This window comes from Nicotiana tomentosiformis, chromosome 4 (genome assembly GCF_000390325.3).
Source record: "Nicotiana tomentosiformis chromosome 4, ASM39032v3, whole genome shotgun sequence".
Lineage (NCBI taxonomy): Eukaryota > Viridiplantae > Streptophyta > Magnoliopsida > Solanales > Solanaceae > Nicotiana > Nicotiana tomentosiformis.
The window spans coordinates 115,087,649-115,102,753 of record NC_090815.1 but is presented as its reverse complement, the minus strand read 5'-3'; positions in this window follow the sequence as shown (position 1 = coordinate 115,102,753).

The following is a 15,105-nucleotide window of genomic DNA, read 5'->3' as shown; positions in this document are numbered from 1 at the left end:
GGGATATCAAGTTTGGTATTGATTTGTTACCGGGCTTTCAGCCCATTTCTATTCCACCCTATCGTATGGCTCTAGCAGAGTTGAAAGAGTTAAAGGAATAGTTGCAAGAGTTGCTCGATAAGGGCTTCATTCGGCCCAGTGTATCACCCTGGGGTGCTCCTGTCTTGTTTGTAAAGAAGAAGGATGGTTCTATGCAAATGTGTATGGATTATCACCAGTTGAACAAGGTTATAATGAAGAACATGTATCCATTGCCACGTATTGATGACCTATTTGATCAGCTTCAGGGTGCCATAGTGTTCTCTAAGATCGTCTTGCGTTCAGGCTATCATCAGTTGAATCTTTGTGAGCCCGATATCCCGAAGAGTGCTTTCATGACTCGGTATGGTCATTACGAGTTCCTTGTGATGTCTTTTGGGCTGACCAACTCCCCAACAACATTCATGCACTTGATGAACATTGTATTTCGTCCCTATCTTGACTTGTTCGTCATTGTGTTTATTGACGACATTTTGGTGTACTCCTGGAGCCGGGAGGATCATGAGGAGCACCTGAGGACTGTGCTTCAGACCTTGAGAGAAAAGAAGATATATGAAAAAATTTTGAATTCATGCTAGATTCAGTGGCATTTTTGGGTAATGTAGTATCGACTGAGGGGATCAAGGTAGATTCAAAGAAGATTGAAGCAGTGCAGAGTTGGCCCAGACCAGCCTCAGCTACGGAGATCCGGAGTTTTCTTGGCTTAGCAGGGTATTACCGTCGATTTGTAGAGGGTTTCTCGTCTATTGCAGTACCTAGGACCAAATTGACCTAGAAGGGTGCTCTGTTCAGGTGAACCGAGGAGTGTGAGGAGAGCTTTCAAAAGCTCAAGATTGCATTGACTACAGCCCTAGTGTTAGTCTTTCCTACTAGTTCGGGGTCCTATATGGTGTATTGTGATACGTCATGCATTGGTCTCGGCGCAGTGTTGATGTCGGATGGTAGGTTGATTTCCTACGCATCTAGACAACTGAAGGTGCATGAAAAGAACTATTATGTCCATGACCTCGAGTAAGCAGCTATTGTTTATGCCTTGAAGATCTGGTGGCACTATTTGTATGGTGTCCCTAGTGAGGTCTACACCGATCACCGGAGTCTACAACATCTGTTTAAACAAAAGAATCTTAACTTGTGGCAGCAAAGATGGTTAGAGTTTCTTAAATACTATGACATCACCATTCTCTATCATCCTGGAAAGGCCAATGTGGTGGCCGATGCCTTGCGTCGCAAGGTGGAGAGTTTGGGCAGCTTAGCATATCTACCGGTAGCAGAGAGGCCTTTAGCCTTGGATGTTCAGGCCTTGGTCAACCAGTTTGTTAGATTGGATGTTTCCAAGCCCAGTCGAGTTTTGGATTGTGTGGTTTCTCAGTTTTCTCTTTATGATCGTATTAGAGAGCATCTGTTTGATAACCCCCATCTACTTGTCCTTAAGGACACGGTTCAGCACGGTGATGCCAAGGAGGTCACTATTGGAGATGACAGTGTATTAAGGATGCAAGGCAAGCTATGTGTGCCTAATGCAGATGGTTTGCATGAGTTGATTCTCCACGAGGCTTACAGTTTAATATACTCCATTCACCCAGGTGTTGCGAAGATGTATCAGGGCCTGAGGCAGCATTATTGGTAGAGGAGAATGAAGAATGACACAGTGGAGTATATAGCTCGGTGCCTAAATTTTCAACAGGTGAAGTATGAGCATCAGCAGCCTGGTGGATTGCTTCAGAAGCTATTGATTCCGGAGTGGAAATGGGAGCGAATTACTATGGGTTTTGTTGTTGGGCTCCCACGGACTCAGAGGAAGTTCGATGCAGCTTGGGTGATTGTGGATAGATTGACCAAGTCAGCTCATTTCATTCATGTGGTTACTACATACTCTACGGAGTAGCTGGCTCAGGTTTACATTCGCGAGATTGTCAGGCTTCATAGAGTACCAGTATCTATCATCTCTGACCGGGGTACACAGTTTACATCGCGGTTCTAGAGAGCTGTACAACATAACTTGGGTACTCGGGTGGAGTTAAATACAACATTTCACCCTCAGACGGACGGACAGCCTGAGCGCACTATTCAAATGTTGGAGGATATGCTTCAGGCCTAAGTGATAGATTTTGGGGGTTCTTGGGATCAGTTCTTGTCACTTGCAGAGTTTGCCTACAACAACAGTTATCAGTTGAGCATTAAGATGGCCTCATATGAAGCTTTGTATGGTAGACGGTGCCGGTCCCCGGTAGGTTGGTTTGAGCCAGGTAAGGCTAGACTATTGGGTACAGACTTGGTTCAGGATGCTTTGGAAAAGGTTAAATTGATTCAGGATCGACTTCGTACAGCCCAGTCCAGACATAAGAGTTATGCGTATTGGAAGGTTCGTGATGTTGCATTCATGGTTGGGGAGCAGATCTTGCTCCGGGTTTCGCTAATGAAGGGCATTATGAGGTTCGGGAGGAAGGGCAAGTTGAGCCCTAGGTATGTCGGTCCTTTTGCCATTCTTGGGAGTGTTGGAGAGGTGGCTTACATACTTGCACTACCACCTAGTCTCTATGCAGTTCATCTAGTATTTCATGTTTTCATGCTCCGAAAGTATCACGGCGATCCGTCTCATGTGTCAAACTTCAACTCAGTCGAGTTGGACAAAGATCTATCTTAGGAGCCGGTGGCCATCTTGGACAGGCAGGTTCGAAAGTTGAGGTCGAAGAACATCTCTTCAATGAAGGTTCAGTGGAAGGGTCATCCAGTCGAGGAGGCGACTTGGGAGACCGAGCATGATATGCATAACTGTTATCCTCATCTTTTCACCACTTTAGGTATTCTCTATACTCGTTCGAGGACGAACGTTTGTTTAATTGGGGGAGGATGTAATGACTCGGCCGATTGCTTTGAGAGTGCTAGCCCCGAACCCTTATTTATTGCTCCCTCTATTCTATTCTATGGTTACGTGACTTGCTGGGAGGGTTGATTTTTGGTTTCAGAGTGAAATGGGACACATAGTCCCTAAAAATAGAAGTTTAAGTCATAGGAGTTGACCGTAGTTTGAATTGTGTGAATAAGACTCCGGGATGGAGTTTTGACGGTTTCAATAGCTCCGTATGGTTATTTTGGTCTCAGGAGCGTGTCCGGATGTTGATTTGGAGGCCCTTAGGTCATTTTAGCTTTGGAAGGTTTGACCGGGAGTGAAACTTTTGATATCGGGGTCGGATTTCGATTCCGGAAGTTGGAACAAGTCCGTAATGTTAATTATGACTTGTGTGCAAAATGTGAGGCTAATTAGACTTCATTTGGTAGGTTTCGACATCGAATGTGGAAGTTAGAAGTTCTAAAGTTCATTAGGCTTGAATTGATGCGCAATTCGTATTTTTGATATTATTTGATGTGAATTGAAGGCTCGACTAAGTTAGTATGATATTTTAGGACTTGTTGGTATATTCATACGGGGCCCCGGGTGTGATTCAGATTGAAACAAAAACAAAGTGAGACTTGTGAAATCTGCTGAAGCTGGACTGTTCTGGTGTTTTCACACCTGTAAAGGATTGGCCACAGGTACGGGCTCGCAAAAGCGAGCTCTTTGTCGCATAAGAGATTTTGGTCATTCCTAGAAGTGTTCGTAGAAGCGGGAAATATTCCGCAGAAGCGCCTTCACTTCTGCGATGACAAGGGGCGCAGAAATGTCAGTGGTCGCAGGTGCGATCCTATTTCCACAGAAGCGGTTTCGTAGATGCGGGCCCTTATCCGTAGAAGCGGAAGCCCTGGACTTAAGTGTTTTCTGCATCTGTGATGGTTTTCTGCAAGTGCGGCATCGCAGAAGCGATTCTTGGGCCGCAGATACGGTTTGACTAGGCAGAAATAGGGAAAGTCGAGGGTTTGGTTTCATTTTTACTTTGGGACTTTGAGAGCTCGGATTGAGACGTGAATTTGAGGGATTTTCAGAGGAAATATTTGGGTAAGGATTCATGACTTGTTTTTGATTAATTCCCATTAATCTATCTTCGATTTCCTCATCTAATAAAGATTTTGGGTTGAAAATTTTGGGAAAATGGGTGTAAAGTTCGTAGATCAAATTCTTGGGTTTCGAAAGGCCAAATGAGGTCGGACTGGGATAATTCTTGTATGGTTGGACTCGATATTGAATGGGTGTTCGGATTTTATAATTTTTATCGGGTTTCGAGATGTGGGCCCGGGTCAACTTTTTAGAGCAATTTTTTAATTCTTTGCTAAAGTAATAATTTTATTATTTTAATTAGTTTTCTATAGTTATATTTATAGTATAAAATTATTTTGGCTAGATTCTTGCCGATTGGACTTGGAAAATCGATGGAAAGGCTTTCTTATTGATTGAGTGAGCCAGGTTTGAGGTAAGTGACTTGTCTAACCTTGTGTGAAAAAACTTTCACTTAGGATTTTGCACTGTTATGGTAAATTAAAATATGTGAAGGCCGTGTACGCGAGGTGACGAGTGCGTACTCGGATTAAATATTAAAAATCCGGTTTTTGCTAAGTAGTTTCCTTTTTATTTCCTTAATTGAGTTACTCTAGCATGTGTAGTCATCATGTTTAGTCTAATTTCACATATCTACGTGTCTTATCTATTATTTGTAATTTGTACAACCTGCAAAGTTGAATTACCTGTTTCTTTGATTCCGTATTCATTCTTTAACTGTAGGATTCTTTGCTTGTATCACCATTGTCTCAATTGTTATGTGTTGGTTTTCATGATTATTATTGAGATGATTATTGGTTGTGGCACGAGGTTTCTCCGTGCGGATTATTATTGTGGCATGAGGTTTTTACCGTGCGGATTGTTATTGTGGCACGAGATTTCTGTCGTGCTTGTTGTTATTGTAGCACGAGGCTTCTGTCATGCGGTTGTTATTGTTTGCACGAGGTTTCCGTCATGCTGTTGTGAGATATTTACTTTTAGGACTACGAGGCGGTACCTCGGGAGTGCCTTTGTTATTTTTCCTCTGTTTGATGCATTGTTGTTGTTGTTGTTTCTTAACTTGTAAGATTAGTGCTTCCTTACGTGTTGTAATTGTCTTCTTTGATTCCGTGTTGTTATCTTCTATGAATTTTTATTGTTACACTTCTCTATCATTCATTACATCATTATATCTTCTGCCTTGTTTTTTCTATTATTTTCAGTAGGGTCCTGACCTGATCTCGTCACTACTCTACCGCGGTTAGGCTTGACACTTGCTAGGTACTATTGTGGTGTACTCATACTACGCTTCTGCACATATTTTTGTGCAGATCTAGGTGCATCCTATGAGCCTTGATATTAGTGCGATGTGTTGCTGCTTTGGATACTTCAAGGTACACCTGCCCGCATTCGCAGCCCTCGGAGTCCCCTTCTATATCGTTCTTTTCTTATTTCTTTACATTTTGATAGGCAGTGATGTATAGGATTGTTCGGTACTATATTTAGAGTTTGTGACTTATATCTCACTATGTTTTGAGATTTTACGTACTGAGTTTTGGTAAATTCTTTTTATGAAATTGTTGGAATGTTCAAGTTTTAATCTCTTATTTAATGTTTTCGCATATTGATTAAGCTTACTTAGTATTAGAGACTAGGTGCTGTCACGATATCCTACGGAGGGAATTTGGGGTCGTGACAATTCACAACTAAGGTTTCAACAACACATCATAACCTATCAAATGATAGGAAAACTTTATGCATACGTTTCATATAATTATGGCTTAGCTAACTAAGTGCAGTACAGATTTTTACTGTGCACTTGATCAAAATCCTCTAATGATGTTTGACTACAAGGTATGGAGCTAAGTAAAAAAATTAGTTGCTTCTTAGAATCAACCAACCAGACATTAGACTGGTTAATAATTCTTTTTTTCCACTGGTGCTACAACTATCACCGGTAAGTTGCGTCGATTCAACATCGGGATTAAAATAAACTGCAAAAGCAACCCTCCATAGCATCAGGTGACCAAGTATGCGATCCTATCTGTACAGATTTCCCAACAACACCAATAAAAAGTAAAAATACAAATAAGAATTATGGCACGTAGCGTGTCATTAACAACTTATTTCTCAAGTTAGTTATAGCTTTCAACTAAAAGTAATAGATGCCAAAAAGGAGTAGCATTTCAGTAAACAAAATGTAAATTTGGAATTTTTCTTGAAGACAACTTGCAAATCACTTCATATGCCAGATGCACCGTTTTTCTGAAAGCTTTATATATCTTACTTTAAAATTCAAAAATTCAAGAACAAACTTGTTTATATAACATAGATTAATCCTCTAGCTAACTGTAATGCATGTTTCCAAGACTAATCAACCTTCTTCCTTTCTACTGCAATACTCAATTAACATCCCAATATGTCACCTGACAAAAAATAATATTTTAGTTTCAATATTTCTGTAAGAGATAATGCATATAGGGCCATAGGAATGCATAACAAACAACAAAAAGAAGAATGTTTTAGGAAAATGAGATGTTATCAAATAGAAAGTAAAATAATCAAGCACAGAAGTGTACTTTAGCAGTATGGATGCAAAGAGAGACTGAGAACCAACTTGCATTTTAATAGAACCATTTGAGTTGTATGTATCCATACAATCAATGGTTTTAGTTAGAGGAGATAAAACCAACACCTCTAGGATGCACCATTTAAATATTTCTTTGACTGAACCTAGTGAAAGATTCAGTATCTATTACAATATATATACTTGACAACTCCATGGATATATTGTAACTATTTCAAGTCTCTTAAATTGCTATGTCAACATACTGATCTCATAAGCTCGTCCAATCACTTAAAAAGAAAAAGAAATAAACTTTAATTAAATGACCATTTTTCTTAACAAAATAGAATTAAAAAAGCCCTCTTAGTTACTCCAAAACTTTCGGTAGTGTGGGGTCTAAGATTGAATTCCATCAAAAAGGACTTTTTATCAAAACAATCAATCACTTTGCATATATAATCTAGAAGTTTAAAAGAAATGTCAATCAACTTTTGACCTAGTAAATAGAATTTTAGGAATTTAAGAACCCTCTTTCATTGGAATATGTATCCTAAAGTATAAGAGTAACTAAGAAAGAGTGTATGATAAGCCTTGGTCTCTTGCACAAAATAGGAAGATGATCTTTGAAGGAAACGGACAATGACGTATCTTGAAAACAATAAAGTGTTTTTCTTGTTTTGTCTTTGAGCTTCAAGATTATTAATGTGCACTCAATTTAATTTGTGTAATTCACATCTCTTAGTCCTTTTAAAAAATGGTCTCACATATGTTGAATATGAATCATAACAACGATGAGACCTTTGAAAAAATACATGTGTTTCTAAAGATTAAAGATTGAGGATTGAATTACATGTTTAATTTTTGTAGCCAAAATCAAGAATTCAAAGTTGAATTTTTGTTAGGGAGTAAGAAACAAAAACTGAAAAAATGAGGAGCTCTACCATGATTTCGCTCAAAAGTCAGAAAATCCATTTTTGTCTCTCTTGACACATTATGATGTATACAACAAAATATCTAGTATCTTGAAATATAAAAAAAATCAAGACTTTTCTAGATGATGATAGATTTAACAAATTACCAACTTGAGAACTCGTAATAACTTCCCAAAGTAGAGCAGAAAGTGGGAAAAGAATTGGAAAGTGCGAAGAGAATTGGAAAAACAATTGGGACAAAAATTGAACAAAACCAGAACCGAAATTAATTGTAACACCCAGCCGAGAAGACAAAAATAAATGAAAGAGTAGTCTTTGAAATGAATAAAAGTGAGGCCAAAGAACATCAAAGAGAGAGTTAGGGCATAACCATAGCAACAACAGCCATGGATTTCAACTCTGAGCCGATGAAATTGGAAATCTAAAGAGAGCTAGAATAAGATTTGGGAATTGTTTTTTAAAGAAAAGCATACCTGAAATGGCGATAGCTAGCTAAGAAGATGAAGAGAAGTGAAAGAGTGGTATGAAATGAGAAGAGCAGCCTTTTGTCTGAATTTTAGGAGGACAAAGGTCACCATTTTAATAGAGACGTTTAAATTACTATACCCTCGGTGTAACAAGCCGATCGGTCGTTTTAAGAGTATTAGCCCCGAACCCCTATTTATTGCTCTCTCTATTTTATTTTTTGGTCTTGTGACTTGCCGAGATGTTTGGTTTTAGTTCGGAGTGAAATGGGACACATAGTCCCTAAAATAGAAGTTTAAGTTTTAGGAATTTACCGTAGTTTGAATTGTATGAAGACGACCCCGGAATGGGGTTTCGACGGTTCCAGTAGCTCCGTAGGGTATTTTGGTCTTAGGAGCGTGTCCGGATGTTGATTTGAAGGTTTGTAGGTCGTTTCGGCGTTAATTGGTGAAGTTGGAAAATTGGATGATTTTTGAAAAGTTTGACCAGGAGTGGACTTTTTGATATCTGAGTCGGATTCTGATTCCGGAAGTTGGAGTAGGTCCATAATGTTAAATGTGACTTATGTGCAAAATTTGAGCGGACGTGATTTTTTGGTTTCGGCATCGTTTTGTAGAAGTTGGAATTTCATTAGTTCATTAAGCTTTAATGGAGATGTGATCCGTGGTTTTAACATTGTTTGATGTGATTTAGAGGCTCGACTAAGTCCGTATGATATTTTAAGACTTGTTGGTATATTCAGACGGGGTCCCAAGGGCCCCGGGTGTGATTCGGATTGAATCTGGAATAATATTGGACTTGTGAAAATGCTGAAGCTCCCAGCTTCTGGTGTCATCGCACCTGCTGTGGGGTTGGCCTTAGGTGCAAACTCGCAAAATCGAGCATTTGGCCGCAGGTTCGAAGCTGGCTTGGCCCAACTGGGATCGCAAGTGCGAGGTAAGGGCCACATATGCGCGTCCGCAGATGCAAAGGTTCGATAGCAGAAGCGGATGAGGCTGGCCTGGGTTAGGGTCGCAAAAGCGGAAGGTTCTCCGCATAAGCGGGCTCGCAGGTGCGAGCCCTGGTCCGTAGTAGAGGAAATCCTGGCTATAAGTGGAATCCGCAACTACGATGGTGTTTTCGCAGGTGCCGCATCACAGGTGCGACTGAGGCCTCGCAGAAGCGACTTCACTGGGCAGAAAAGGCCTAATTTCGAGGGTTTGATCTCACTTTGAATTTTGAACCTAGAGAGCTCGGTTTGTGATGATAGTTTGAGAGATTTGCAAGGAAATCATTGGGGGTAAGAAATTCTCATTCAGTTTTGGCTATATTATATGAATTATTGTTATTTTCATCATTTAATTAGTGTTCTTAGTTGAAAATTTGAGGAAAAATTGGGAAAACTTCTTAGGCTAAAATTTGGGGATTTGAAAGGTGATTTGAGGTTGGATTTGAGTAATTCTTGTATGGTTGAACTCGAATGGGTGTTCAGATTTTATAATTTTGGTCGGGTTCCGAGATGTGAGCTCGGGTCGACTTTTTGGGGTAATTTTTCAATTCTTTATTAAAGTCATAGATTCATTATTTAAATTAGTTTCTTATAGTTATATTTATAGTATGTAATTGTTTTGGCTAGATTTGAGCCGATCAGAGTTGGAAAATCGAGGCAAAGGTCTTCTTATTGATTGATTGAGCGAGGTTTGATGTAAGTGACTTGCCTAACCTTGTGTGGGGGAACATCCCCTTAGGATTTGGTACTATTATGGTAAATTGCATTACGTGAAGTCCATGTACGCGAGTTGACGAGTGCGTACTCTGGCTAAATGTAAAAATCCGGTTTTTGCTAAATAGTTCCTTTTATTTCCTTAATTGAGTTACTCTAGCACGTGTAGTCATCATGTTTAGCCGAATGTCACATATCTTATCTCTTACTTGAAATTTGTGCAACATGCTTAGTTGAATTACCTTCTTCCCTGATTTTGTATTCAGTCTTTAATTATAGGATTCCTTGCTGTAATTTCATTGTTTCATTAGTTATGCGTTGCATATTTAATTTTGGGACTACGGGGCGGTATCTCGGAAGTGCCCATGTTGTATATTTACTTTTGGGATTACGAGGCGGTACCTCGGGAGAGCCCCTGTTGTATATTTACTTTTGAGACTACGAGGCGGTACCTCAGAAGCGCCCCTGTTGTGTATTTAATTTTGGACTACGAGGCGGTATATAGGGAGTGCCCCTATTGTTTACCTCTATTTGTCATGTTATTGTTGTTGTTGTTTCTTAACTTGTAAGAATCTTATTTTTCCTCACGTGTTGTAGTTGTCTTGTTGAATCCCGTTTTGTTATCTTTCTGAAAAATTCTCATTGTTCACTTCTCACTCATTTCATTATGTTATTATATCTTCTGCCTTATTTTTTATTATTTCCAGTAGGGCCCTGACATGACCTCGTCACTACTCTACTGAGGTTAGGCTTGGCACTTTCTAGGTACCGTTGTGGTGTACTCATATTATATTTCTGCTTATCTTTTTTTGTGCAGATCCGGGTACTGCTTACCAGAACCGGAACCAATGAGTTAGCCTGTACGTGGAGATTTCAAGGTACATCTGCCAGCGTCCGCAGACCTCGGAGTCCCCCCTATATCTTTATTATGTTATTTTCCTCATTCCTTATTACTCTGATGTATATAGATATTTAGTATTTTTCTTTTTCTCTTAGGAGATTGTGACTTATTTATACCCGGTCTTGGGAGTTGTAACTGTTTCGAATCGCAGTTCTTATTTATTTCAGAGGTTGAGGTTGAGTTTCAGCTTTATATTCAGTTATTCCGCATAATTGTTAGGCTTACCTAGTCTTACGAACTAGGTACCGTCACGATATCCTACGGAGGAAAATTGGGGTCGTGATAAGTTGGTATCAGAGCTCTAGGTTCATAGGTGTTATAAGTCACAAGCAGGTTTAGTAGAGTCTCGCGAATCAGTACGGAGACGTCTGTACCTATCTTCGGGAGGCTATGGAACTGTTGGGAAAAGCTTCATTTCTTTGATTCCTTATCGTGCGAGATTTTGACTTCGGATTCTAAATTTCTATCTTTCTATTCTCTCACAGATGGTGAGGACATGTACAGCTGGATCAGATGATCAGACACCCTGTCACGCCCCGACCTCGGGGAGCGCGACCGACGCTCAACATAGTCACCCCGGTCGAGCAAGCCTGCACAGTGTCGTCTACCCAACTCACTCACAAATAAAGAGACAAATGCATTTCATTAATTAGTCAGTAAGAAGTCATGTGAACAACACCATTTCATTTCCATTAGTTACGTCCTTAAAAAATGTTCAAAACAGTACGTTGTACAATCATAGTTAAAGTGGGACAGATGATAAAATTATAACATTTTTAGTTTTAAATTTCCCAAAACAGACACAACCCACACTATGTCTACGGAGTGTCTAACAGGAACAAAAGAGTGTTATGATAGTGACGGCAACAAGGCCCCGGCTATACCTCAAAATTCTATGTACAAAGGATAGAAGATACAAGACCCCTAAATGAAGTGGGGCTCACCAAATCAGCTAAGGAGAGGGTGTGCTGCTATCACTGATCAATACCACCTGCTATGGAACCACCTGCATCCATTAAGATGTATCGTCCCCGGCAAAATAGACGTTAGTACATATGGAATAGTACTAGTATGTAAAACTAAACACCCTCTCAATAGAACGAGCAATAGAAAACGGAGAATAAAACATGACATCAATAAGAGACTCAAACAGTATCAAAGTGTCACATTATGGGAAACGTAAATTTCAAGTAGGTTTCGGTAATTTAAGTTGTGAGACCTTTAGCACCGATATACCACCGTGTTTTAGTACGGAGTCCGATCTCAGCCCGACCAGTTAAGCCATCTTACCCCGAGCACAATACCACCATGTGCGTGGCATGGCGTCCGATCTCAACCCGATCAGCTAAGCCGTCTCACTACAATGTCGTGTGGGTCAACATTACATCACATCTAGCTAGAAATAATCTCATCCCATTTAATGGGAAAACATCTCAACACACCAATCACATCCCATATAAGGGGAAATAGTCTCATTACATTAACACGGGGATTTATTCCTCAATCGCTCCTACACCAGCACGTGTAGTTTCAGGGTTAGGCTGTTTCGACCTATCCTTCCCCGGTGGCTAATCGATACTCCCAAAGCATTTGTTATTAAATGTATTTACCACTCAATTCATATTCTTTTACATGTCATTCATTTTATTGACATCATTGGACATAACGCAATATCATTCTTGGCACATTGGCCGTACTTCATAATTCAAGCTCACTATTCCATTTTCAATCATTATCATGGATAATCAACAACAAGGCCTTTGAAATTAAGACTTTAAACACATACCTGGCAAATTAGGGTCTTAGGCACATATGATCTCTTATACAATTTGATGTGATCACTTTCCTTTGGACTTGACTCGAAGTCACAATATTTTAATACATATTCATACTTCAAATACTCTCCCGAAGAATAGCACAATATAATAAAAAAATTCCGGAACACATTTGAACATATTCATATATATACATCATCCGACGTCAAACTTATTCAGAAAAGTCAATTCATAATGGACAACTCAGGAGACTTACAAGATCATCATGGGAATTAAAGTTTAAGAGAGAAGTTTAGCCAACATACCTTGCCTCGAACCCTTTTAATTTACTAAAATGTTCCAGAGATCCTAGCCACTTTGATCTATTTAGATATATTGCAAAATTGAACACAAATTAGGAAGGAGTTAATAATTCTAGCTCACTTGAGCATTTTATCAAATACTAGGTGTGTATTAAAGTTCCAAGGTCCTCCTATGGTGGATTCTATCATCCCACTACCCAAAGCTTACCCAAAAGAGCTCAACAATCTTCCCACTACCCTAGATGGATGCAGGTAAAATAAACAACTCCCACACCCCAGAATTTACTTGGCTTATTACCTATTTTTAGTTAAAATCACGAAATTGAGGGATATGGAGTAAAAACTTACATCTAGGATGAAATCCTAGTGAATTCTTCTTACAATTTCTTCAACTTTGAGCAAGAATTGATGGATGATGGGCTTAGGAACTCCCCATCTCACTCTTTGGCGCTCCCTCACTCTAGAATATATGTTTTTACTTTAGAAGTGGTCCATTACTCTAATATATCAAATTAGGGTGAGCTTAAAAAATTAGAAAAAAAGGAGCTCCGTCATAGATCTACAGTCGCATATGCGACCGCAAAATGCTTCTGCGGTCCGCAAAATGGGCCGCAAAATAGTCCTCCGGAACTGGGCAACTCTGCCCCACTCTGCAGCCATCATGTGGTCCGCAGACCTATTTTGCGATCACATAATACACCGCAGAACCACCCTCCAGAAAATTTTCATGCTGGTTCCGCGGTCGATGTGCGTCCCGCGAAATGGTTTTACGATCACATAGTAACCGCACAATATCACCCAACTTTGACCATTGTTTTGCTTCATTCTGCGGCCTGCACAGTGATTCTGCGACTGCATAGTGGGCCGCAGAAATGTCTTTTTTTGCCAACAATTTTCCTTTACTCCTCGATGCACTGTCCAACCCAAAAAGAATCTCCACATTCGTCAATACATAGTCTACTTCGGTACCACAAAATCCCGGGTTTTAGGTAAAATATTTACAGGGCCTCACACACCCACACCTATTGCTAGAGCCGGGAGAGGCCAGGGCCGGGATAGAGGCCGAGGACATCCACGTGGTGCAGCCAGAGCACCCCCACGAGCTGCTACAAGGGAGCCACTAGTAGCTCCAGTTAGAGGGCACGCACCTGAGACGCCTGCTACTGCACCATCCCTTCAGGAGAATCTAGCCCAGTTTTTGAGCATGTTCAGCACGTTGGCTCAGGAAGAGTTGATACCACTTGCTCCTGCCACATCTCAGGCTGGAGGAGGAGCAAATATTCCTGCCACTCGTACCCTAGAGCAGCAGGTCCAGGTCATCCAGGTTCTTGAGGTCATACCGATGCAGCCGGTAGCTCCAGTTCAGCCTAAGGTTAGAGCAACAGTTTCTGAGGGGAAGCAACTCAAGCTCGAGAGGTACAAGAAGTATCACCCTTCTCTTTTCAGTGGCTTGGCATCAGAGGATGCCAAGGGTTTTCTTGAAGAGTGCCACCGTATCCTCCGTACTATGGGTGTTGCGGAGTCTAGTGGGGTTTCTTTCCCTACGTTCTAGCTTAGAGGAGCGACCTATCAGTGGTGGCGAGCATACCAGTTGGGTAGTCTGGCCGAGGCGTCTTCACTCACTTGGACTCAGTTCTCCGATATGTTCTTGAGGGAGTATGTCCCCCAGAGTCTCAGAGATGCATGGCGCGCAGAGTTTGAGCGGTTGCGCCAGGGTTCTATGATCATGTCAGAGTATGTGGTCTGGTTCAGTGATTTGGCCAAGCATGCACCAGCCTTGGTTGCTCCTGTTCGGGAGCGGGTTCGTCTATTTATTAAGGGGATTTACCCAGTATCAGATTTAGCATGGCCCGAAAGTTGGATATAGACATCGCATACGAGCAGGTAGTGGGGATTACTAGGATATTGGAGGGTATATTGAGTCGGGAAGGAGGAGAGAGAGGCCAAGAGGTCTCGAGAGTCTGACATATATAGTGGTACTCGTGCCCCAACTGTAACTTGTCAGGGTAGGGGCTGTGTAGGTCGCCCTGTTTATTCAGCACTTCCAGCCACCAGTGATGCTCCGTCCACTCCTAGGCCCCAGGCTTCTTATTATGCACTGCTATTGTCTAGTGCACCTCCTACATGGGGTGCTTCCAATGGTTAGTCCAATTGATTAGGCCTGAGCCAGTCACAACAGCCACGTCCTCCGAGAGCTTGTTTTGAGTGTGGTGACACTCATCATATGGTGAGGTATTGCCTCAGGCTCAGGAGGGGTGCACCTCCATAGAACACTCAAGCACCGCGTGCTCCACCAGGTCCTCAGGCTATGATTACAGTACCAGTTACCACCCCACCTGCACAACCAGCTTGAGGTGGAGGTCGGACAAGTAGAGGTCGCCCTAGTGGGGGAGATCAGGCCAGATATTTTGCCCTTCCTACTAGGACGGAAGCAGTTACATCTGATTCTGTCATTATAGGTGTTGTTCTGGTATGTCATAGAGATGCATCAGTTTTATTTGATCCAGGCTCCA